The sequence below is a fragment of the Ranitomeya variabilis genome, chromosome 4 (assembly GCF_051348905.1).
Source record: "Ranitomeya variabilis isolate aRanVar5 chromosome 4, aRanVar5.hap1, whole genome shotgun sequence".
Taxonomy (NCBI): domain Eukaryota; kingdom Metazoa; phylum Chordata; class Amphibia; order Anura; family Dendrobatidae; genus Ranitomeya; species Ranitomeya variabilis.
The window spans coordinates 89,210,395-89,235,593 of NC_135235.1; the positions used below are offsets into that span (position 1 = coordinate 89,210,395).

At 41.7% G+C, this 25,199-nt stretch overlaps 1 protein-coding gene across 5 annotated transcripts in view; it reads right to left on the minus strand.

Annotated features, from left to right (window-relative positions):
- The window catches only part of PRKG1 (protein kinase cGMP-dependent 1), a 1,588,699-nt gene that overhangs the window by 334,319 nt on the left and 1,229,181 nt on the right, over positions 1 to 25,199 (minus strand). The window lies entirely within an intron of this gene.

Here is a 25,199-nt window from a genome sequence, read left to right on the forward strand (position 1 = left end):
GCCATTCATTTCTTCTCTCCAGCTAAAATACTCACCCAGCTCCCTTGATGCTTCCTCTCAGCGCCGCAGCTTCTTCCTGTATGAGCGGTCACGTGGTACCGCTCATTAAAGTGATGAATATGCGGCTCCACCCCTATGGGAGGTGGAGCCGCATATTCATCACTGTAATGAGCAGCACCACGTGACCTCTCATACAGGACAAGCTGCGGCGCTGAGAAGCATCGAGGGAGCTGGGTGAGTATTTTATTTCCAGCGGGAGGGCGCACAGGGGGTGGGAGGGGGGTGGTGACAAGGATCTTTATGTTAACCACAAAAAAATAAAAAAACAATGATTTTTCATTCCTTCTTTCCAGCGAACGCTGCTGGAGAGAAGAAATGAATGGCGGCTTCAGCACCAGATGCAGGGGACAGCGCTTACTGTAGCGCTGTCTCCTGCACGGCACACAGACGGCACACGGACAGCATCCAACATACAGAGAGATAATTCAATCTTACCGATGGTTTTGGAAAAATCTTTCTAAGCAAAATATAGTGTTATTATCCTGCATCACTGATTTATTAAAACAAACAATCAAAAGACAATTAAATATGTGTGAACATCTGGATACAATGCGGCTTTGTACTGTGAGCCACAGGCATTATATTAAGGTCTTGTTCAGCAGTCGGCACTCACACAGTATGCTAGAAGCTGATGACATTCCTAGATGGCCATTCAAGACCAGATTTATTAATATTTCTCTCATTCTAAATGGTAAAATCTTTACAAGATAAATATCTATATATACAGTACAGCAGATCTTGCAAACGTTAGGGAGAAAAAATATCACTGAAAAATACTGTATTCTTCCAAATAAACATTGACGCTTTCAGTTACTTTACAGCCTCTTATCTGTAGGATTATAAACCAATGTTGTCAAGAACCAAAAAGTGAGACAGAAGAGGGCTCCCATGCAAGAACAAGGATCCCTTTATCTATCGGGCCCCTGTGCGGCGCACAGGTTTCATCTATGATATGTCCGCCCCTGGTTTCTTCGAGATCTGTAGAGGTCCAACGTCTCGGGCATCCAGTAGCCTTGACATTGATTGGGCCACAGTGCTGACTCAGTGCTGCTGCTTCACTTTTTGTCCTCTGCAAAGTGGGATTCCCAGCAATCCAGCCTCATACACTTGAATTGGAATAGGTTGTCAAAGTGGCGCTGTGCAGACAAAAACTGAAGGGCCCTCAGAGCTTATTCAGGGCTGAAGTTGTTTTTATTCTCAGGATCGGTGAAGGTCCCAGAGGTTGGGTCCCTTCACTGATCACAAAGTGATGGCATAGCCTCGGGATACATCATTGCTTAAAATATATATTAATTATACCTATTTAAAAACTTAATATGACACATTTACAACCTAATTAGCTCCATATTCTTCTCCATCAATTCTCTAAACGGTATGCCTCATGTTTGCAAATAGTTGGAAAGTGCTTAAAAAATAAGCAACTTTGCAATTTACTTTTTATTAAAAATCCTCAGTTCCCTAGAAAGTGAGGATTTTTATTTTATGTTTTGCAGCTCATTATCTCGTTTACTGGCCACATCTGCAGTGGCTGGCTTCCTAGGCGAAGACCACATGTTTACAAGCTGTTTGCAATACAGCTTGCAAGTGCTGCTCAAAATCTGGCCAGTTTGCTGGATCTGGCCAGCATCGGAGTCTCTGTGCTTATCCAGAATTGTAGAAGCAAAGATGATTCAGCTAGCATCCATTGGAGAGCACGCAGATGGAGACGACAACTCAGCCATGCAGCCATGCCACCAGACCTATCGATCTTCAGGACCTCAAGTCATCCCAGCTATCCTGAAGCCAGGAGGCACAGAAGCGGTAAGCTCCAGAAAAACAAACATGAGACAATCCCTTCAAGTTTAGTTTGAAGGGATTGTCTTTAAGAATAAACATTAAACCAAAAGCAAGAAAACAGAGGAAAGAGAGGAAAGATTAGAGGGGGAGGAGAGAAAGAAAGGAGACAAAAGGAAAATGAGCTTTTCCCATGAACCATTGTTCCTTGATTATAGACCTATCTAAATCAAGCTTTAATCTATGGTTATTTAATCTAATGTCCACTAGAAAATGTCATAATTTTTCTCTTGAAGGTTTGTCCACTCAGTGCTGGCTTCACTCTCTCCGCGTGAGGACAAATCACATACAGCTGTGCACTCACTTCATCTGGATGTACGTCCTTCGTCCAAAGACAGAGAGAATAAAGCCAGAGCTAATTGGCCAGAGGGATCACGTGACATAACAATGTCATACGATCCCCGGGAGAGCCAGTGCCCACACTACTGGAATGGAGCCAGCACCAGAGGTGAGTATACATGTTATTATTTTACAAGCGGGAAACATAGGGATTGAGAAGGAGTTGTCTGAGTAGTAGACATCCTCTTTAAGTAAAGAAAAGGTTAGTTGCCATTGAAGGCTTTATTCATTTAGCTGTAAATAACTTTATTATATAGGGCAAATATGGCTAATCAGAGAAGCTGAACTCCAGGCAACTTGACCAGATGTGATATTTGGAACAAATGGCAGTGAGATATGTTTTTACAGCTGTAATTTATAAGAATTTACAGATCACTGTCTTCTTCTGAACCAGTTTCTCCATGTTTCATGCAAACCCCAGACACTGCAGAATGCCTACACATTAGAATTGCTTTGTTGTGCTCTCTACTTAGTATACTCCATTTACCAAATGTGAAGTGAGATGGTGTCCTGCCAAAGCCTGGACAGCAGAGGCCATTTGCATATTTGAACAACTGTCATGCTGTCTAATGACCATAAAAATGATTGGAGAATCAGCTTGAGTGAAGTATGATGGATTCCAAATCCCCGAGCTTATCAGCTATGAGTAATGTTGAATGTTCCTTGTGAATGCCAATGTGTTCACACAATATTTCCTCTTAGTTCATCTATATGGAAAAACACTTAGTCAACAGAAAACACAACATTTTCTTGTTTGTTGAAGGTCACATATGTTATCTCCTAAGTGCCACTTAGATAACCATGATATTTAGCGAACATTTTAAGGGTACTTAGTATTAGGCCGGAGTCACACTAGAGAGGAATACGGACGAGTGCTACGTGAGAAAAAAATCGCATAGCACTCGGCCCAATGTTAATCTATGAGGCAGCCCCATCATCAATTTTTTTCTCGCCCTTATTATACGTGCAAGTGAAATCGCAGCATGCTGCAATTTGCACCGTATATTGGCCGAGACTCGCCAATGAAAGTCTTTGGGTGCGAGAAAAACTCACACACCACACAGACCATCAGTGTGACTTGCGAGAAATACGCACCGGTGTCCTTTCGAAAAGCTGGCAATTCAGTGCGGTGTACAGTAAAATCACACTGACATGTTAGAATAGAATAGATAAAAAAAAAGTATACACATAGTATAGGTATATACTATATATATATCTATATATATATGTGTCATATATATATATATATATATATATATATATATATATGTATATGTCATTGACACACATATATAGATATATTTATATTTCATAGAGAGTTAGGTAGCAGAATAGCCGACAACTCAATTGTCAGCTTCTGTAATATCATTGCAGAATCCGATGGGATATGCGACATGGTTTACATACAGTAAACCAATGCATATCCGTTAGATTTATAAATGTCCCTCACTAATAGTGTTGGTAGTATGTGTGTCTAAAATTGTGGAGTTGTAGGTGTTAAATTAAAGAATTAAATCATGTAAAAAATGGCGTTGGCTCCTGCGCAATTTTCTCCACCAGAGAGGGAAAGCCAGTGACTGAGGGCAGATATTAATAGCCTAGAGAGGGACCATGGTTATTGCCCCCCTGGCTAAAAACATCTGCCCCCAGCCTCCTCAGAAAAGGCACATCTGTAAGATGCGCCTATTCCGGCACTTAGCCTCTCTCTTCCCACTGCCCTTGCTATTATAAGGTGACATTAAGCCCGGTTAATAATGGAGAGGTGTCAATAAGACTTTTCCATTATTAATCCACTAGTATAAAAGAGTTAAAAAATACACACACACATGCAGAATAAAGTATTTTAATTAAATAATTAAACGCACAGGTTTTTTATCTTTATTACACTCTCAATCCAAGCGAAGCCCTCATTCCTCTGAAAAAAATCCAAAATAAAAAAGCAACAATATCACATACCTGTCCTCCGTACAGTCAAGTCCCACACTGCAATCCATCTCAAGGGGTTAAATAGTTTACAACCGAGCAGTGCTAATGCTACCGCCCCAGCTGTAAACCATTGTGTAATGAATGAAATGCTGCCTGCGCAGCCTCCCTGCCTGACCAGACATGAACTCATTAGCATGGGAAAGTTTCTGATCATTTTCCCACCTGTCAAGTTCACCGCATCAGGTGGGGAGTCTGCGCAGCCTCCGTGACTACCACTGACGTAGCGCACTGCTCCGGGTTGTAAACTATTTAACCTCTTGAGATGGATTGCAGCATGTGACTTGACTGTGACTTGACTGTACGGCGGACAGGTATGGGTTATTGTTGCTTTTTTATTTTGGATTTTTTACAGAAGAATGAGGGCTTTGCTTGGATTGAGAGTGCAATAAAGATGGAAAACCTGTGTGTTTAATTATTTCATTAAAAGACTTTATTATGCAAGTGTGTGTATTTTTTAACCCTTTCATACTAGTAGATTAATAATGGATTGGTGTCTTATTGACACCTCTCCATTATTAACTGGGCTTAGTGTCACCTTAGAATAGCAAGGTGACATTAACCCTTTATTACCCCATATGACACCGCTACAGGGGAGTGGGAAGAGAAAGGCTAAGTGCCGGAATAGGCGCATCTTACAGATGCGTCTTTTCTGGGGTGGCTGGGGGCAGATTTTTTTTAGCCAGGGGGGCCAATAATCATGGTCTCTCTCTAGGCTATTAATATTTGCCCTCAGTCACTGGCTTTTCCTCTCTGCTGGAGAAAATTGCGCAGGAGCCCACACCGGTTTTCTCTGTGAATTAATCCTTTAATTTAACACCTACAGCTCTAAAATTTTACACACACACACTACTAACATTATTAGTGAGGGACATATAAAAAACTAATGGATATGCAATGGTTTACTGTGTGTAAAACATGTCTTATATCCTGTCGGGTCCTGTAATGATTTTACAGATGCCGACAATTGAATTATTGGCTATTCTGCTATCTAACTCTGTATGAAATATAAAGATTTATATATATATATATATATATATATATATATATATATATATATATATATATATATCACTGACATATATATATACAGTGGGGCAAAAAAGTATTTAGTCATTCAGCAATAGTGCAAGTTCCACCTCTTAAAAAGATGAGAGGCGTCTGTAATTTACATCATAGGTAGACCTCAACTATGGGAGACAAACTGAGAAAAAAAAATCCAGAAAATCACATTGTCTCTTTTTTTATCATTTTATTTGCATATTATGGTGGAAAATAAGTATTTGGTCAGAAACAAAATTTCATCTCAATACTTTGTAATATATCCTTTGTTGGCAATGACAGAGGTCAAACGTTTTCTGTAAGTCTTCACAAGGTTGCCACACACTGTTGTTGGTATGTTGGCCCATTCCTCCATGCAGATCTCCTCTAGAGCAGTGATGTTTTTGGCTTTTCGCTTGGCAACACGGACTTTCAACTCCCTCCAAAGGTTTTCTATAGGGTTGAGATCTGGAGACTGGCTAGGCCACTCCAGGACCTTGAAATGCTTCTTACGAAGCCACTCCTTTGTTGCCCTGGTGGTGTGCTTTGGATCATTGTCATGTTGAAAGACCGAGCCACGTTTCATCTTCAATGCTCTTGCTGATGGAAGGAGGTTTGCACTCAAAATCTCACGATACATGGCCCCATTCATTCTTTCATGTACCCGGATCAGTCATCCTGGCCCCTTTGCAGAGAAACAGCCCCAAAGCATGATGTTTCCACCACCATGCTTTACAGTAGGTATGGTGTTTGATGGATGCAACTCAGTATTCTTTTTCCTCCAAACACGACAAGTTGTGTTTCTACCAAACAGTTCCAGTTTGGTTTCATCAGACCATAAGACATTCTCCCAAAACTCCTCTGGATCATCCAAATGCTCTCTAGCAAACTTCAGACGGGCCCGGACATGTACTGGCTTAAGCAGTGGGACACGTCTGGCACTGCAGGATCTGAGTCCATGGTGGCGTAGTGTGTTACTTATGGTAGGCCTTGTTACATTGGTCCCAGCTCTCTGCAGTTCATTCACTAGGTCCCCCCGCGTGGTTCTGGGATTTTTGCTCACCGTTCTTCTGATCATTCTGACCCCACGGGGTGGGATTTTGCGTGGAGCCCCAGATCGAGGGAGATTATCAGTGGTCTTGAATGTCTTCCATTTTCTAATTATTGCTCCCACTGTTGATTTCTTCACTCCAAGCTGGTTGGCTATTGCAGATTCAGTCTTCCCAGCCTGGTGCAGGGCTACAATTTTGTTTCTGGTGTCCTTTGACAGCTCTTTGGTCTTCACCATAGTGGAGTTTGGAGTCAGACTGTTTGAGGGTGTGCACAGGTGTCTTTTTATACTGATAACAAGTTTAAACAGGTGCCATTACTACAGGTAATGAGTGGAGGAAAGAGGAGACTCTTAAAGAAGAACTTACAGGTCTGTGAGAGCCAGAAATCTTGATTGTTTGTTTCTGACCAAATACTTATTTTCCACCATAATATGCAAATAAAATGATAAAAAAACAGACAATGTGATTTTCTGGATTTTTTTTTCTCAGTTTGTCTCCCATAGTTGAGGTCTACCTATGATGTAAATTACAGACGCCTCTCATCTTTTTAAGTGGTGGAACTTGCACTATTGCTGAATGACTAAATACTTTTTTGCCCCACTGTATATATATATATATATATATATATATATATATATATATGTATATATATATATAGTATATTATGTTTTCACGAATATTTGAGGCCGTGAATACATTGTATGTCAATTTTGCAAGCTGGCAAGAAAATCTCACCATACGGATGTCACACGGATTCTTACATGCAAGAAAATCGCATCCTCGCATTGCACACAGATGACATATGGATCACTGTTCAGGGAACATTTCTGCAATTCTTGTCCATGTAAATCGGACCGATTTTTTTATACGATGTGTGTGACTCCAGCCTTAGAAAGATAATACAATTCTTACAGACTACCCCTGTGGAAAAAGAGAAAAAGTTAATTTGTTCTGGCGTTCACTTATATGACATGTTTTGTAGTGTATTCAGCGGTATCTGAGGTATCGCTGATTCCTTCACTTTACAGTTACTGGTAGAAAACCACCTATTGTAGCAATCAAGTTACCCATACGATTACATGGCCCTGCTTTCCAAATGTATGAACTGGCATTCCCTTCTCTCCCTACACTTTACAAACAGACCAGCTATGACGCTCAAAGTTCATGAAATCAGAGTACAAACCATAACAGCTACTATCGTAAACTAAGTTGGCCCAATTGTTAACGGAAATGTGTCATGAAAAAAGTGACCTATTGTTTAAATCAAGTCTATTTTCGTTACACGTGTTTCATTTTATTTTTGTCAATGATTTTTTCTCATACCACTGTATCTGTATTAAAATCCAAAATTAGTACAGTAATCCGGAAATGTTCAAACTGTCCGTTGGGGTATTTTACACTTCCTGCTCTTTCAGAGTTTCCAGTAAGTGTAGGTCCATTTTTTATCAGATGTAGGACTGCAATGGGAGGAAACATCTCAAGGGGTAATGTCTCTTCCTTGTGGACAAACACATGTCAAGACTGGCATGCCAATGTGAGGAGACTTTAAAGCCTTTTAATGCTCCTCTAGGAAATTAAATATGCAAATTGCCTCTTCAAAGAGTAAGAGGACTGGAACTCTAATGTCACCTCATGGAAGTAGCAATCCTATAAAGTCAATAATGACCCTTTAATGAGCCTTGCCACATGGCAAGACTCAGGTGAGATTCTGGTTATGGCTTTTATCCTAAGTCATATGACAAGGCTCGTTAAAGGGTTGATATTAACTTTTAGGATTGATATTTCCAATAGGTGGGTCTAGAGTTCTAGTCTTAGTCCTCTCTGAAGAAACATCTCAAAACACAGATGTTAGTCTTAAAATAACAGGAACATTCTGAGACTTTTCAACATTTTTACATCACAATTCTGGTGTGAAAGCTATGATGAAATGGGACTATTGCCTTTTGTATATAGTACCAAGCTTTTTTCATATTCTTCTTTCTGGTTAAACACACACTACTATTACATACCTATTACTTATTATTACAAAGACTTAAAGTAGGGGTGTAACTAAAGAAATTGCAGTGGTGTGCCTAAAGTAACATGCATATGGCTGATAGGTGCCTAAGAGAATCATCAGCAAAACTGGACAAAGGTACCTCAATGGAAACTGCCATGGGTTTTTGCTACCTCATCTGAGAGCACCAGCATAAACGTGCATTTCGGTAAATACCCCCTGACTAAGGCATTCACCGAAACACGCATCGGGGTTGGGGCAAAACTCATCTCTGGAATCCTCCTAAGGAATACTGCCATAGTTTTGCTCGTATTCTATTTAATTATTCCTTATGTGACCTATGCTGCTATAATAATAAATAAATTGTGCTATACACTCCTTTCACCTCAGTTAACTGTTAGCTATTATGCTCTAATATATATTTTGATTACATGTTACTGTGATACAGAGATAAATACACACATATAGTGTGAGATGTGCATTTAAAGCACTTTTTCAACCTCATTAGCTAAATAGACTTGCTATTGAACCTGTTCTACACCAGCATTTTTATTGGTACATTTATACAGTGTCTTCAATAAAATGGTGCCAGAGATTTGTATATTGTATATTGACAGTAAGCTGCTAATCAGTGCTGGGGTTGTGGCTGGACCAGGATGCACATAGGCACCAGTCCGACAGTGATAATCTCCTGCTGATAAAACACTCATGGTATTAAAACAACAGCGCACAGCCTAATAAGTGACACGTCGCTGAAATCAGCATCTCAGACCCTACTTCAGATTACCTAGCAAAAACCTGCAGGCGGATTCCCTTTAAAGCTAACATGATGGCATGGAACTAATGAAGAAAAGCTTAGCTTGAACTTAACAGTGAACCTGGCGAGGATGAGAGTTCTTGTATTTGTTATTTAATCAAAATTTAATTGAATCAAAATTATTCCCAGACAACCTCTTTAATTAAGTTATCTCTTGTTTCCCCCCCTTTCTTCAGATATGAATTGTAATTTCAACAGTTCAACCATTCTTATAGTTATTCATTTCATCAAACAACTACGATAACGCCATCTTGCTCATTTCTCCTTTTGTTTGCTTTATTCAATGTCATGGCTTTTACCCTTTTCAATCCACGACAGCTCGTAAATAAACCGCTTGATAATTGTGAGCTTTACTTAATTAAATGGCTTTGTCTGAAGCAATAAGGACTGTATTACTAAAGTAAATGTGGGTGAATGTGCGACATACTTTGATGTTATAAGAAGTTTAGTCATCTCTTATTTAATGTGTACCTTCTATTAATTAATGGTGAGAGACACATTCCTTTCAGTTAATAGTCTATTAAATAGGCCCTGCTGATACTGGCAGCGAGCGCTGGCTATGTCTCGAATAGGAGGAGAGTATAATCAGAAGCGGCGTGCTTTGGTGATGATCACAAATGTTGACGTGGGTTTACAAGATTAATGCCATTTTTTTTTCTGTAGCTGATACACAGTACTAAGTTCATCAGATCTTAATATTAGATCTTAGAGCGAAATTTTGAAATTTACTTTAGAGATGATCTGTCACCATGTTTTTTCTACTGCATCTGAGAGCAGCATGAGGTAGGGGCAGAGACCCTGATTATAGCAATGTATCACTTACTGGGCTGATGGCTGCAGTTTTGATCAAATCTTTTTATCTGCTGCAGATCTACCAGTTCTCTGAATGCTCAGCTCTGTATAACCCCGCCCCACCACCGATTTCGGTGTACACTGTGCATAGGCAGAAAGCTGCCAATCAATGGACATTTCAATCGGAAAATTAGAATATAGAATCATTTTTGGCACTAAAGATATGATTTCTAGAGCTATGTCCACTACTAGTTGCTAAGCTTGATTTTAACAGTCATTTTGAGTTGACGGCTTCCCTTTATTGATTTAATTCAGTTATTATTTTGTGATTTGCTTTTCTCAGAATATTATTATTATTTTTTTTTTATCAAAAACAGTCAGTATCTCTCAGAGCCTCCTAGGAATTCATGCAGGATATTTTAACATAGCTATTTTAAAAAATAAATGAACGGTGTAAGCAAAGTAAATAGGGATGTTAGCATTAAAATAGAGCAGAGCAACTGCTGCCTTACACCTTTCAGGCAGAAACAAATGTGTTTTGTTAGATCAGATGGAATAAAGGAGGAGTGTGCCTTTCTGATCATGGAGAGACTCTGCAGGAAATTCTTTATTCCCAAGTTCTGCTCTGCATTGTGTATTGCAGCCTATTCAGAGAGTAAGAAGTGTCTCTATGTCGGTGACAATATCAGCAGCTTGCTGTATTACACAACTGTGGCTCCTCTTTTGTGTTAGAAGGTATAGGAGAGAATTAACTGTGAAGATGTCTAGTGGCGGAGAGAATAACCAGGTCTAAAATCGTGATCCGGTGTCTGGAATCCAATGAATAAGAATAGACCAGATTAAGGATTTTGGTGACCAAGTGTCAATATGAGTCGTTGTACACTAGAAGAATTCAAGTTACTTTGTATTCAACACTTCTACCTATACTGTGCAAAATGGGGTTACCGAGGGCATGTTCTAAAAACGTGTACTGTATCAAAGCGTAAATTGATGGATATTCCCTCTAACTGATATTATGTTCTCCCATAACTCCTTTGAAATCTCCATAGCTTTAAGGAATAACTCTCTACATAAATATGATTCCAAATGGTCCTCTTGGAACTCAAGGAAGACAATCCTCTTGATGTAATGTCTTCTTACTTTGCCAGAATTCTTTTAATCTATATTTTATTTTATGTACTTGTTATGTTAATTCTTGTGGTGCAACTATGTAAAGATGATCTTCATTTCCTTTTTTTTTTTTCATTTTTTCTTTAAACCTCTTCTCTCCTCTTCCTCCCTAACCCCTTTTCTCTTTTCCTTTGTTTGGTCTCCTTTCCTTTCCCTTCATTCTTTTCCTGACGAATTATTCCCATATTGTAAAAATTCCCTAATAAAAGTAATTTTGAAACAAAATAATAAGGCATTCACCGAAACTTGTGGGGAAGGGCAGTGAAACAAAATGGGGTTACCTATGGAAAAACAGATTTTCCCATCTGCATGTCACATCTGCAAATTATGTGTCATGAATGTTAGAAATTAATGTTTATTAGACTAAGATCACACTTTGCAGACAGACTGTGTGAGCCAGACAATGATGTAATGAACAAGGCTCTACCTTTTATGCTAAAAATCACAGTCTGTATAGACTACACAATACTTAACTGTTATTAAACCACTAGATGGAGGCCGGAGGCTATTGCATTGGGAGGGTGGTAATGTCGCGATGGGGGCAGGCTTTGCAGCGTTGAGAATCTCTCCCCCCATGTGCTCACCCATCTATCCACTCTCTCTTTCCCCATGTGCCGACTTCTCCATCTGTGCTCTCTTCTTTGACCTGTCTAAGCTAATTTTAAAAATTGTCTGTGTCTGACCGTGTAAAGAACATACCACAGCTCCTGGGAGGTGAGGAAGCAAAAGACAATTCTGACATTACAGCAGAGATTGCAGAGGATACATTTTGAGAGGTAAAATATTGTTTAAAAACAGTCAGTGAAATATTTTACCTCACAAAATGAATCCTCTGTGATCCCCTGCTGTAATGTCAGTATTGTCTTTTGGCCTGCGTGGAATTCGCGCAGGGGCAGTAAATCGGACCACAGCCATCTTTGTGTAGACAGATAGCGGCTGCCACATTAAAACTGCTCATGCGCTCCTCCTGTACAAAGATGGTGGCGGTCAGTGAATCATTTGGCTGATCCCGGCGGCGGCATGTTCGCGACGGTGTTCCGCTTGTGGTACCACACAAAAGGCTGCGTATGGCGTATACTGTGTGTGTGTCTGTGTGTGGTACATATGGCGCATACAGTGTGTGTGTGTGTGGTGCGTACGGCATATACAGTGTGTGTTTGTGTGTGTGTGGTGCGTACAGCATATACAGTGCATATGTGTGTGTGTGGTGCGTACGGCGTATGCAGTGTGTGTGGTATGAACGGCGTATACAGTGTGTGTGGTACGTACGGCATATAGAGTTTGTGTACGGCATATACTGTGTGTGGTGCGTACGGCGTATACAGTGTTTGTGTTTGTGTGTGGTGCATATGGCGTATACAGTGTGTGTGTGGTGCATACGGCATATACAGTGTGTGTGTGTGTGTGTGGTGCGTACGGTGTATACAGTGTGTGTGTGGTGCGACTGTGTTCCGCTGGTGGTACCGTGCAAGAGGCTGGTACCACCAGCAGTTTCCATATTGAAACACCCATAACTTGGGTGTCCCAATATGGCGGTCGGTGAACTTCTGCCGCTTGGAATTCTGGGATCAAGACACATCTGGACGGAACAGGATGTGAAGACATTACAAGGTAAGTATATATTAAGATTAAAATAGTTGGAAAATATGTTCATGAAATAATACACTGTTAAATATGGGCAGATCAGATAAAACTCATATTCGCCTGTTTGTGCGGATATGTGGAAATTCGACTCATAAAGAAGTTATTTGAAGCAAATTTAATGCCTCTTTTTTGCTTTGGGTCTCACAGACCCCAGAGCATAATAGCTATACAATGTAAAAATTAAAAAAATCAATCCTATAACTCACCTCACTGCTCACCTCTGTGGCCCCTCCAGCTGCTCCTTGTCCGCTGTCTCGTCCTCCACGGCTCTGTTGTATCATATCTCCAGCAGGGTAGTCACTCTGAGCCAGGGATTTTGGGTGTGAGTTGGCCCTGGAGCAGGTGCAATGAACCTCGGAGCCTGATCACAGCTGGCAGCCCCAGCCTGGAGATGCAACACAACGGAGGAGCAGAAGACTAGACAGCGGGCATGGAGTTATCACAATGGACAGAAAGGTGAGGAGTGAGGTATGTTTTTTTTTCTTTTTAACTTTTTGCCAGTAATCTACTATTCGTCAAGATGGTGGCTATCATTTTGCTGAATTCGCTTAGAGAAAATTTAATTGAATTCCACTCAATTAAATTTGCCCATTTTTATACAATACATAAACAAGCAAAAGAAAAGTAAAACCTTACTGGGTATAGTTTTTACCAGTATGGAGCAAGGAACCATACCTAATTGAAAAAGTATTAGGATGCCAATCTTACTGTTTAAGGGCACGATAGCGCTTCTAAAATTCTACTCCAATTAATATGGATCAATATATTCAATTCCACCCTAATTGGTGGAGCACAAAGAGCATTGATAATGGGTATAATCATAAAAAAATAGTTACATCTTCTAGATGACGTTTAGTTACCACTTAGCTAAGTACTGTCAGCCCCAAAACATATGGTAACTCCGACACTGAGCTGTGCTTCACATGAGTATCAACATGGCAGCTATAAGGGCCTTCAAGAGGCAACCCATCAGCATCTCAAAATGTCATTGGTGGAATAGACACCCAATCAGACTCCTGAGGAAGATGACATTACATTACATGCTACTGTCAGATAATGAGCACAGAATTAAAAAGGTTAGACAGCATCGAGCAGAGCATGCTCTGGTCACTGCTGAAAAGGTAAATGGCACCTGTATAGTATACCTGGCACCTGCAGGGTTTGGTATGGGTGCAGCTCAATACACTTGCACCCAATGTATGATGTACTATTATGTCCAACATTGGGAAGGGGTAAATTACACTAAAAGTGAAATTCTCACATCCAGCTTAAGCAATATTTTACGACATAACTGCAAAGCTATTTTTGCTAAAAGGACATGGCAGAGCTAAGATTGGCATATAGAGTGTCCATGGTTAAAAAAATGTAAATTTAGCTCTTTCAGAAGAAAGAAGCTGCTTTTCCAGTATTGCCTAAGGGAGGTACCTAACTCATAAGTCAGTGTCCAATTCTTTAATGAGCCCCTTGACCAAGCATAAAGCGAAACGAGTGGCAGGACAAGGCCAGCAATGTATTGGTTACATTTTGTATGATCTGCCAATTCACCTCCATAATATGTTTAACTATATAATTATTATTTACTTGTGTGTATTTTAAGGTTAACGTGGTATAGTTAGGATTTCAAAGGCTTATTAGCATGGATTTATTTTAATATTCCTTCCTTGATTTTTCCATTCTTTTTAACACTTTATAGAAAATTAGTATTTAATCTGCTAATGCAATGTGGTGATTATTTAGCCAAATGACAGTGTATTTAAAAAGAAACATACACCCATCTGCAGATAGCTGTTTCGGGGGTTATCTTTTCCCTCATGCAGCTAACAAGTACCCTTCTGTGTACTGATGAGAGGTAAAAAACCCAAAAGAACAATCGTCAGATGTCTCTTTCTTTGAGAAGAGTTGTCGGTCTGACTTTTATCCCCAGTCATGTTAAAAAAACTTGTCGACGTTGACTTATACTCTGGCTACCACTTTTCCCAGTAAGCTATACTCTCAGGGAAGCAAAAAGTTAAAATAACACAAAATTGGGCTTTAAAGAGGCCAAAAACAACTCTACCTATGCAGATAGTTTAGAATTTTTAACTCTATAAGTCCCAGAGCGGACATCCTAGAACGAACAATTCTTGCTACCCCCACTCGAGAGTTAATTTTTGACTACTGCAGGAATAAAATTGGCATAGCTTTTTTCCCCAGAGGACATTACCGGGCATAAAGGATTGCTTAGACTATTTGGTGGTCTCCACAAGAAGAAATATTGCTTCCCTAGCTCTATGAAATAAAGTGTCTCATTTAAGACTCAAGTGTTAATATAATGTGTTTTAATGGTCCATGCAATAACGATTTTGCATTAAATGGTTTACACTACTAAGATGCCATAATTCAATTATTAAAGTTGTAAATAGTAATTCTACATTGCGAAGCATGTAGCCTAATTAAAGCAGAGATACAATCGCTTGCCTGATAAGTATGCGTGCAGGACAGTCAATGTATGTTCTGTTACATTAGCCTTCCATGGAAAGGACGGTAAAGCACAAAATATTAATTATGCATCTCATTAAAGCTGAGTACAATTTGCTGTAGGTCACTATCATGCACCTTGTGGAAGACAGTTTGAGGCGCCGAATGTGTAGCATAATTATGAAATTACCTGTTTTAAAAAAAGCATTAACATTTTACAGAAAATGTGCTGAAAACTGGTAAACGGTAAAAAAAAAAATTCTTAGGATTTTTGACTTTTTCAGGATATGCTTTAAAAGTCCTCTTTAACAAGCAAATTCTCACAAAACTTTTAACATGATGGTGATTTGTACAGATATCGATAATTCTGATGTTTTGACTACATATTTAATCATTTTCTGTAATAAAATGAATTGGGCAAGTGATCAGGAAAGCTACACAGCCACATGTCAGGGCAGTGCCAACATTGGTGGTATTCAGGTCATTCTAAATGGCCACACAGAGAATCTCTGTAGATTATTTCCCTGTTATCTGCCTGTATATGCATCATACTAATTTGAAAAATATTGCAAGGGTGGACACCACCTGGTTCTTTTAGGGTTTTAGTATGAGATGGTATCTGATCTAGCGCCAAAGGTACAGGTTGGCGTTATAGTTTTAAAGCCTATATGGAGCCATGTTACTGAAGAGCGCTGGGAGGTACTTTTGTGATCTGTAACACTGAAAGAAGGGAAGGAGAGCAGACAAAACTATAAGAAAAAGCAAAGCACTATGCTAATTAATGGACTAACTGACACCCTGCAGCAACAAAATGGTAGAAAACTTTTAAAGGTAACCCGTCAGTAGGTTTTTGCCACCCATTCTGAGAGCAGCATGATGTAAGGGTAGACACCCTCATTCCAGCTATGTGTCATTTACTGGTTCCATAGGGGATGACTTGCTGATTTATGACAGCTGAGACCCCTAGCAATTTCAAGATCAAGGACACCGGAACTTTGCTCCATTCATTGACTTTGAGGCTGTCAAGTGCGCTTGTCAGTTACTTCCGTCATTCCCATTAACAGTGCAGAGATAGCAGATAGCAGAGCTCCAATCTGAGGGATTCATAGTCCTGATCTCAAAATCGTTGGGGGTCCCAGTGGTCAGATCTTTATCAATCAGCAAGTTATCCTCTATCCCACGTAAAGGGCATAACTTGATTTTTTGTGAATAACTTTGTACACCAGGCACTGGTTGTTTGAAACTTAGCCAGGTATGTTTGACTCTGAAACACTGCGGCATTTCAGAAAACATCATTTAAAAGCCACTGGGGACCAAATCATGCTTTAGACTAATCGGACAGGCGGGTCCCAGGTTGCTTATTCCCACCCGCTAACCTGAATTGACAGGTCTCTGCCTACTCCATAAAAAATTGCTAATATCATCCAAAAATGCCTTATGAGAAACCACTTTTATTTGGGATTTTTTAGAAGTTTTCAGTTCTCATAGCAACATCCTGGTCTATAACACTTAGAAGTCTTTTTTTAAATTTTCTAATATGAGCTATTTTTGTATTTGTGAGACAAGATACATTTCTTGTGGAAGCTGCCTAACTTGTAACTTGAGTACATCACCTACCGATCTTTCCTTAAAAATGGATGCAAAGATCCAAGATAACAATTCACCTGTCACTTATCAGGACTTCAAGCCTCAATGACAACGTACTTGTTTTCTGCTTCTTTGTGCCTGCACAGACCATGATGGATCCATTTACCACTGCATGCTCTTTTCTATGCTCGGTATTTCTATTATAGGTATTGTTGTTTAGCTTTGTACCTCATCCACTGATTTATCTGCAGATTGGTACAAATGTAATGTATAACACCTTCATCTGCCACTGAGCAAAACAAAACATCCATGGCAGCGTGGTACCTTAGGAAATGCTATTTACACAGCGAGATATTGACTTGTGAATATGCATCGCTGTGGGAGACCTTAATTAATGTATAATAAAGACTTACCAGTGTGTATATTATCCTGGCAACCAAAATTTCATGTTACATGTGAAATCTTTCGCAGCTAATAGGAAAAGAGTGAAAAGGGGGGAAAAGAGGTTTTTGGAAACAGAGGAACAAATTAAAGCAAAAAATGTCTGTCACCTGATTACAAAAGCTTTGGAAAAGGCTGACAGTTTAATGAGCTCTGGAAGGGAACTACTTAAGGAACAGGGCCCATTATGTTCTTGGACTGTTAATGTCGCTAACCCTCTTTCAAGCATTACTACTTCTATTGTTTCATGTAGACAAGTTAAGAACTTCATGACCATAAAATAAAGTACATATGTTGTGGGATAACTTTTTAGTTCTTTGCAAGTTCTTTTTTCTATGGTAACTTTTACAAAGAGCAGTATTTATTGGTTTTCTCTTTCAATAAAATTTGCTAAATTTCTCACAGAATATTAGGCAACTGCTAAAACTCTTGCATTGTAATAACAATGGGGAACACAATTTTCGTTGAATTAGATCTGCCACTTGTGTCCAACTAACATTTGGCTTCTGAATCAAAATGTGATCCCTATCTTTCTTTATCACAAATTTTAAGCTACAGCATACCCTCCCTTTGTCTCCACAAAAATACAAAATGTACTGTATTTTTTGAACTATAAGATGCACTTTTTTCCCAAAAGTTTTTTAGGGAAAATGGCGTTGCATCTTATAGTCGGAATGTACTTACCAGGAGTGTTGCGGCAGCAGGAGTCGGGCGATTCTGCCAGCCCTGGGCTGGGAAAAGGGGGTGTTCGGTGGTCCGATGCTGCAGGGTGATGATATAACTCCAATCCCAGAATGGTGCGGCAAGATTTCAGCGGTGCTCGGGCTCCGCCGACATTTTGTGAAAGCTCGGAGCTCCCACATTTCTATTGCTGCAAAGCTGTGGCCTTCAGGAAATTGGCCACCTGAGGCGGCGAATGCGCAGATTGAGATCTCACAAGATGAGATCTCCATGCCGAGATCTCAATCTACAAATGCACAGCCTCCGGTGGCCATTTTCCAGGAGGTCACAGCATTGCAGCAATGGATGTGGAGAGTCTCCAGGTTTTCACAAAATGTCAGCAGAGCCCCCGCACCATGAAGCACCGCCGAACTTACCGCAGTCTTGGATGGGAGTCATATCATTGCTGGACCACCGAACACTCCCTGTGACGCAACTCCTTCAGCACTGCCAATGCCCCCCGGTAAGCTGAATTTGGACTGTAAGACGGACCCACAATTGCCGCATTAACTTTTTCCCCTATTTTTCTGCTGAAAATTTGGGGCTTATAGTCTGAAAAATACGGTACATACAATGGAAAATAATGCAAAAAATAACCTAAATGTAATGTGTCATGGTTCCCAATGGCAAGGGAACGTAACAAACATATAAATAACGAACGAGCTCTCGGGTGATGGAAACTCGAGTTGACCGTGAGCTAAATCTACCACACAACTAATAGTAGCCAGGGAGCATACCTACGGCTTCCTAAATGCCACGCGCCAGCCGGAGGACTAACTACGCCTGGTAGAGGAAGGAACAGACCTGGCTTACCTCTAGGGAAATACCCCAAAAGATGATAGCAGCCCCCCACATGTAATAACGGTGAATTAAGAGGAAAAGACATACACAGTATGAAAGTAGATTTAGCAAAGAGAGGTCCACTTACTAGATAGCAGAAGGATACAAAAGAGGACTTCACGGTCAACTGAAAACTAGTGTTGAGCGATACCGTCCGATACTTGAAAGTATCGGTATCGGAAAGTATCGGCCGATACCGGCAAAATATCGGATCCAATCCGATACCGATACCCGATACCAATACAAGTCAATGGGACTCATGTATCGGACGGTATTCCTGATGGTTCCCAGGGTCTGAAGGAGAGGAAACTCTCCTTCAGGCCCTGGGAACCATATAAATGTGTAAAAGAAAGAATTAAAATAAAAAATATCGCTATACTCACCTCTCCGACGCAGCCGGGACTTCAGCGAGGGAACCGGCAGCGTTGTTTGTTTAAAATTCGCGCTATTACTTGGTTACGTGAATTCCCGGCTTGTGATTGGTCAGGTCGGCCATGTTGCCGGGACGCGGACCAATCACAGCAAGCCGTGACGAAATTACGTCACGGCTTGCTGTGATTGGTCCGCGTCCCGGCAATATGGCCGCCCTGACCAATCACAAGCCGTGACGTCACGGGAGGCTGGACACGCGCTCATTTTAAAATGGGCGCGTGTCCAGCCTCCCGTGACGTCACGGCTTGTGATTGGTTGCGCCGCGGTCAACCAATCACAAGCCGGGAGGCTGGACGCGCTCATTTTAAAATGGGCGCGTGTCCAGCCTCCCGTGACGTCACGGCTTGTGATTGGTTGCGCCGCGGTCAACCAATCACAAGCCGGGAGGCTGGACGCGCTCATTTTAAAATGGGCGCGTGTCCAGCCTCCCGTGACGTCACGGCTTGTGATTGGTCAGGGCGGCCATATTGCCGGGACGCGGACCAATCACAGCAAGCCGTGACGTAATTTCGTCACGGCTTGCTGTGATTGGTCCGCGTCCCGGCAACGTGGCCGACCTGACCAATCACAAGCCGGGAATTCACGTAACCAAGTAATAGCGCGAATTTTAAACAAACAACGCTGCCGGTTCCCTCGCTGAAGTCCCGGCTGCGTCGGAGAGGTGAGTATAGCGATATTTTTTATTTTAATTCTCTCTTTTACACATTTTAACATTAATGTTGTTGCGATACCCGATACCCGATACCACAAGAGTATCGGAATCCCGGTATCGGAATTCCGATACAGCAAGTATCGGCCGATACCCGATACTTGCAGCATCGGAATGCTCAACACTACTGAAAACCCTTTCAAAAACCATCCTGAAATTACTTTAAGACTCCTGTGTCAACTCATGACACAGGAGTGGCAATTTCAGCCCGCAAGAGCTTCCAGCTACAGAGAATTACAAAAACTGCAAACTGGACAAAAGATACAAAACAAAAGGACAAAGTCCACTTAGCTGATCAGCAGACTAGTAGCAGGAACATGCAACCGAAGGCTCTGGTTACAATGATGACCGGCAAGGAAATGACTGGAGAGCAAGGCTAAATAGGAAACTCCCAAACGCTGATGGAAGCAGGTGAACAGAAGCAGCAAAGTGCAAACAAGTCACCTATACCACCAGCAACCACCAGGGGAGCCCAAAAAGCGGATACACAACAGTACCCTCCCCTTAAGGAGGGGGCACCGAACCCTCACAAGAACCGCCAGGGCAATCTGGATGAGCCCTATGAAAGGCACGAACCAAATCCGAGGCATGAACATCAGAGGCAGTTACCCAAGAATTATCTTCCTGACCATAGCCCTTCCATTTAACCAGATATTGAAGTCTCCGTCTGGAAATACGGGAGTCCAAGATCTTTTCTACCACGTATTCCAATTCACCCTCCACCAGCACAGGAGCAGAAGGTTCAGTAGAAGGAACCACCGGTACCTCATATCTCCGCAACAGCGACCGATGGAACACATTATGGATAGCGAAAGATGCCGGGAGGTCCAAACGAAAGGAGACAGGGTTAAGAATCTCCAAAATCCTATAAGGACCGATGAACCGAGGCTTAAATTTAGGAGAAGAAACCCTCATAGGGACAAAACGGGAAGACAACCACACCAAGTCCCCAACACGAAGGTGGGGGCCAACACGACGACGGCGGTTAGCAAACTGCTGAGTCCTCTCCTGGGACAATTCCAAATTATCCACCACTTGTCCCCAAATCTGATGCAACCGATCCACTACCGCATCCACTCCAGGACAATCCGAAGATTCAACCTGACCAGATGAAAAACGCGGATGAAACCCTGAATTGCAAAAGAAAGGAGAAACTAAAGTGGCAGAACTAGCCTGATTATTAAGAGCAAACTCCGCCAACGGCAGAAAGGCAACCCAATCATCCTGATCCGCAGACACAAAACACCTCAAATAAGTCTCCAAAGTTTGATTAGTTCGTTCCGTCTGGCCATTGGTCTGAGGATGGAATGCAGACGAAAAAGACAAATCAATGCCCAACCTGGCACAGACTGCCCGCCAAAATCTAGACACGAACTGGGTACCCCTGTCAGAAACGATGTTTTCCGGAATACCATGCAAGCGAACCACATTTTGAAAAAACAGAGGGACCAACTCAGATGAGGAAGGCAACTTAGGCAATGGCACCAAATGAACCATTTTAGAAAAACGGTCACACACCACCCAGATGACAGACATCTTCTGAGAAACAGGGAGGTCCGAGATAAAGTCCATAGAGATGTGCGTCCAAGGCCTCTTCGGAATAGGCAAGGGCAACAACAACCCACTAGCCCTAGAACAACAAGGCTTGGCCCGAGCACACACATCACAAGACTGCACAAAAACACGCACATCTCGAGACAGGGAAGGCCACCAGAAGGATCTAGCCACCAAATCTCTGGTGCCAAAAATTCCCGGATGACCTGCCAGAGTAGAAGAATGAACTTCCGAGATGACTCTAGTGGTCCACTCGTCAGGAACAAACAGTCTACCAGACGGACAACGATCAGGTCTATCCGCCTGAAATTCTTGCAAAGCACGTCGCAAATCTGGAGAGACAGCAGACAAAACCACTCCATCCTTAAGGACACCAGCAGGTTCAGAATTCCCAGGAGAGTCAGGCTCAAAACTCCTAGAAAGAGCATCTGCCTTCACATTCCTAGAACCCGGTAAGTACGAGACCACAAAATTAAACCGGGAAAAGAACAACGACCAACGTGCCTGTCTAGGATTCAGGCGCCTGGCAGACTCCAAATAAATTAAATTCTTGTGATCAGTCAAAACTACCACCTGATGTTTGGCACCCTCAAGCCAATGACGCCACTCCTCAAATGCCCACTTCATGGCCAAAAGCTCCCGATTACCAACATCATAGTTTCGCTCGGCGGCCGAAAATTTTCGCGAAAAGAACGCACAAGGTCTCATCACTGAGCAGTCGGAACTTTTCTGCGACAAAACCGCCCCCGCTCCGATCTCGGAAGCATCGACCTCAACCTGAAAGGGAAGAGAAACATCAGGCTGGCACAACACCGGGGCAGACAAAAAGCGGCGCTTAAGCTCCCGAAAGGCCTCCACGGCAGCAGGGGACCAATTGGCAACATCAGCACCCTTTTTAGTCAAATCCGTCAGAGGTTTAGCAACGCCAGAAAAACCATCTATAAATCGACGATAAAAATTAGCAAAGCCCAAGAATTTCTGGAGACTCTTCAGAGAAGTAGGCTGCGTCCAGTCGTAAATAGCCCGAACCTTGACAGGGTCCATCTCAATAGAAGAAGGGGAAAAAATGTACCCCAAAAAGGAAATTTTTTGAACCCCAAAAACACACTTTGAACCCTTTACACACAAACAATTCTCCCGCAAAACCTGAAAAACCCTCCTGACCTGCTGAACATGAGACTCCCAGTCATCAGAAAAAATCAAAATATCATCCAAGTACACTATCATAAATTTATCCAAATATTCACGGAAAATATCATGCATTAAGGACTGAAAGACAGAAGGTGCATTAGAAAGGCCGAAAGGCATTACCAAATACTCAAAATGGCCCTCAGGCGTATTAAATGCGGTTTTCCACTCATCCCCCTGCTTAATTCGCACCAAATTATACGCCCCACGAAGATCAATCTTAGAGAACCACTTAGCCCCCCTTATGCGAGCAAACAAATCAGTCAGCAAAGGCAACGGATACTGATATTTGACTGTAATTTTATTCAGGAGTCGATAATCAATACAAGGCCTCAGAGAGCCATCCTTTTTAGAGACAAAGAAAAAACCGGCTCCTAAAGGTGATGAAGAAGGACGAATATGTCCCTTTTCCAGGGACTCCTTAATATACTCGCGCATAGCAGCATGTTCAGGTACAGATAGGTTAAACAAACGACCCTTTGGAAATTTACTGCCAGGAATCAGATCTATGGCGCAATCACAATCCCTGTGAGGAGGGAGTAAACCAATTTTAGGCTCTTCAAAAATATCACGATAATCAGACAAAAATGCCGGAATCTCAGATGGAATAGATGACGAAATGGACACCAAAGGAGTGTCCCCATGAGCCCCCCGACATCCCCAGCTTAACACAGACATAGCTTTCCAGTCAAGGACTGGGTTATGAGACTGTAACCATGGTAATCCAAGCACCAAAACATCATGTAAATTGTACAACACAAGGAAGCGAATCACCTCCTGATGGTCTGGAGTCATACGCATAGTCACTTGCGTCCAGAACTGTGGTTTATTACAAGCCAAAGGTGTAGAATCAATACCCTTCAGAGGTATAGGGACTTCCAGAGGCTCTAAATCAAACCCACAGCGCCTGGCAAAGGACCAGTCCATAAGACTCAGAGCGGCGCCAGAGTCCACATAGGCATCCACGGTAATAACTGATAATGAACAAATCAAGGTTACAGACAAAATAAATTTGGACTGTAAAGTGCCAATTGAAATAGACTTGTCAACCTTCCTAGTACGTTTAGAGCATGCCGATATAACATGAGCAGAATCACCACAATAGAAGCATAACCCATTTTTACGCCTATAATTCTGCCGCTCGCTTCTGGACATAATTCTGTCACATTGCATTTTCTCTGGCGTCTCTTCAGAAGATACCGCCAAATGGTGCACGGGTTTGCGCTCCCGCAAACGCCGATCAATCTGAATTGCCATTGTCATGGACTCATTCAGACCTGTAGGCGCAGGGAACCCGACCATAACATCTTTAACGGCATCAGAAAGGCCCTCTCTGAATTTTGCCGCTAAGGCGCACTCATTCCACTGAGTAAGCACAGACCATTTACGAAATTTTTGGCAGTATATCTCAGCTTCATCTTGCCTTTGAGATAGGGCTATCAAAGCTTTTTCAGCTTGAATCTCCAAATTAGGTTCCTCATAAAGCAACCCTAAAGCCAGGAAAAACGCATCCACATTGAGCAACGCAGGATCCCCTGGTGCCAATGAAAATGCCCAATTTTGAGGGTCACCTCGCAGCAAAGAAATTACAATCTTAACCTGCTGGACAGGATCTCCTGAGGAGTGAAGTCTGAGAGAAAGGAACAATTTACAATTATATTTGAAATACAGAAACCGAGATCTATCTCCGGAAAACACCTCTGGTGTAGGGATTTTAGGTTCAGAAATAGGAGTATGCATAACAAAATCTTGTAAATTTTGAACCTTCGCAGCAAGATTATTTAAACCTGCAGCCAAACTCTGAGGATCCATCATTAAACAGGTGAGCTCAGAGCCATTCAAGGATTATAAGGAGAGAAAGGCAAAGGCAGTAATTAGAGCTGAAATACAACTGATCCAACTATGGAGCAAGCATAGGGAAAAAGAAAAAAAAAAAATTTACAGACTTCTTTTATCTCTCCTTTCTTCTGCCAATAAGTTTAACACTGGCCGGTCATACTGTCATGGTTCCCAATGGCAAGGGAACGTAACAAACATATAAATAACGAACGAGCTCTCGGGTGATGGAAACTCGAGTTGACCGTGAGCTAAATCTACCACACAACTAATAGTAGCCAGGGAGCATACCTACGGCTTCCTAAATGCCACGCGCCAGCCGGAGGACTAACTACGCCTGGTAGAGGAAGGAACAGACCTGGCTTACCTCTAGGGAAATACCCCAAAAGATGATAGCAGCCCCCCACATGTAATAACGGTGAATTAAGAGGAAAAGACATACACAGTATGAAAGTAGATTTAGCAAAGAGAGGTCCACTTACTAGATAGCAGAAGGATACAAAAGAGGACTTCACGGTCAACTGAAAACCCTTTCAAAAACCATCCTGAAATTACTTTAAGACTCCTGTGTCAACTCATGACACAGGAGTGGCAATTTCAGCCCGCAAGAGCTTCCAGCTACAGAGAATTACAAAAACTGCAAACTGGACAAAAGATACAAAACAAAAGGACAAAGTCCACTTAGCTGATCAGCAGACTAGTAGCAGG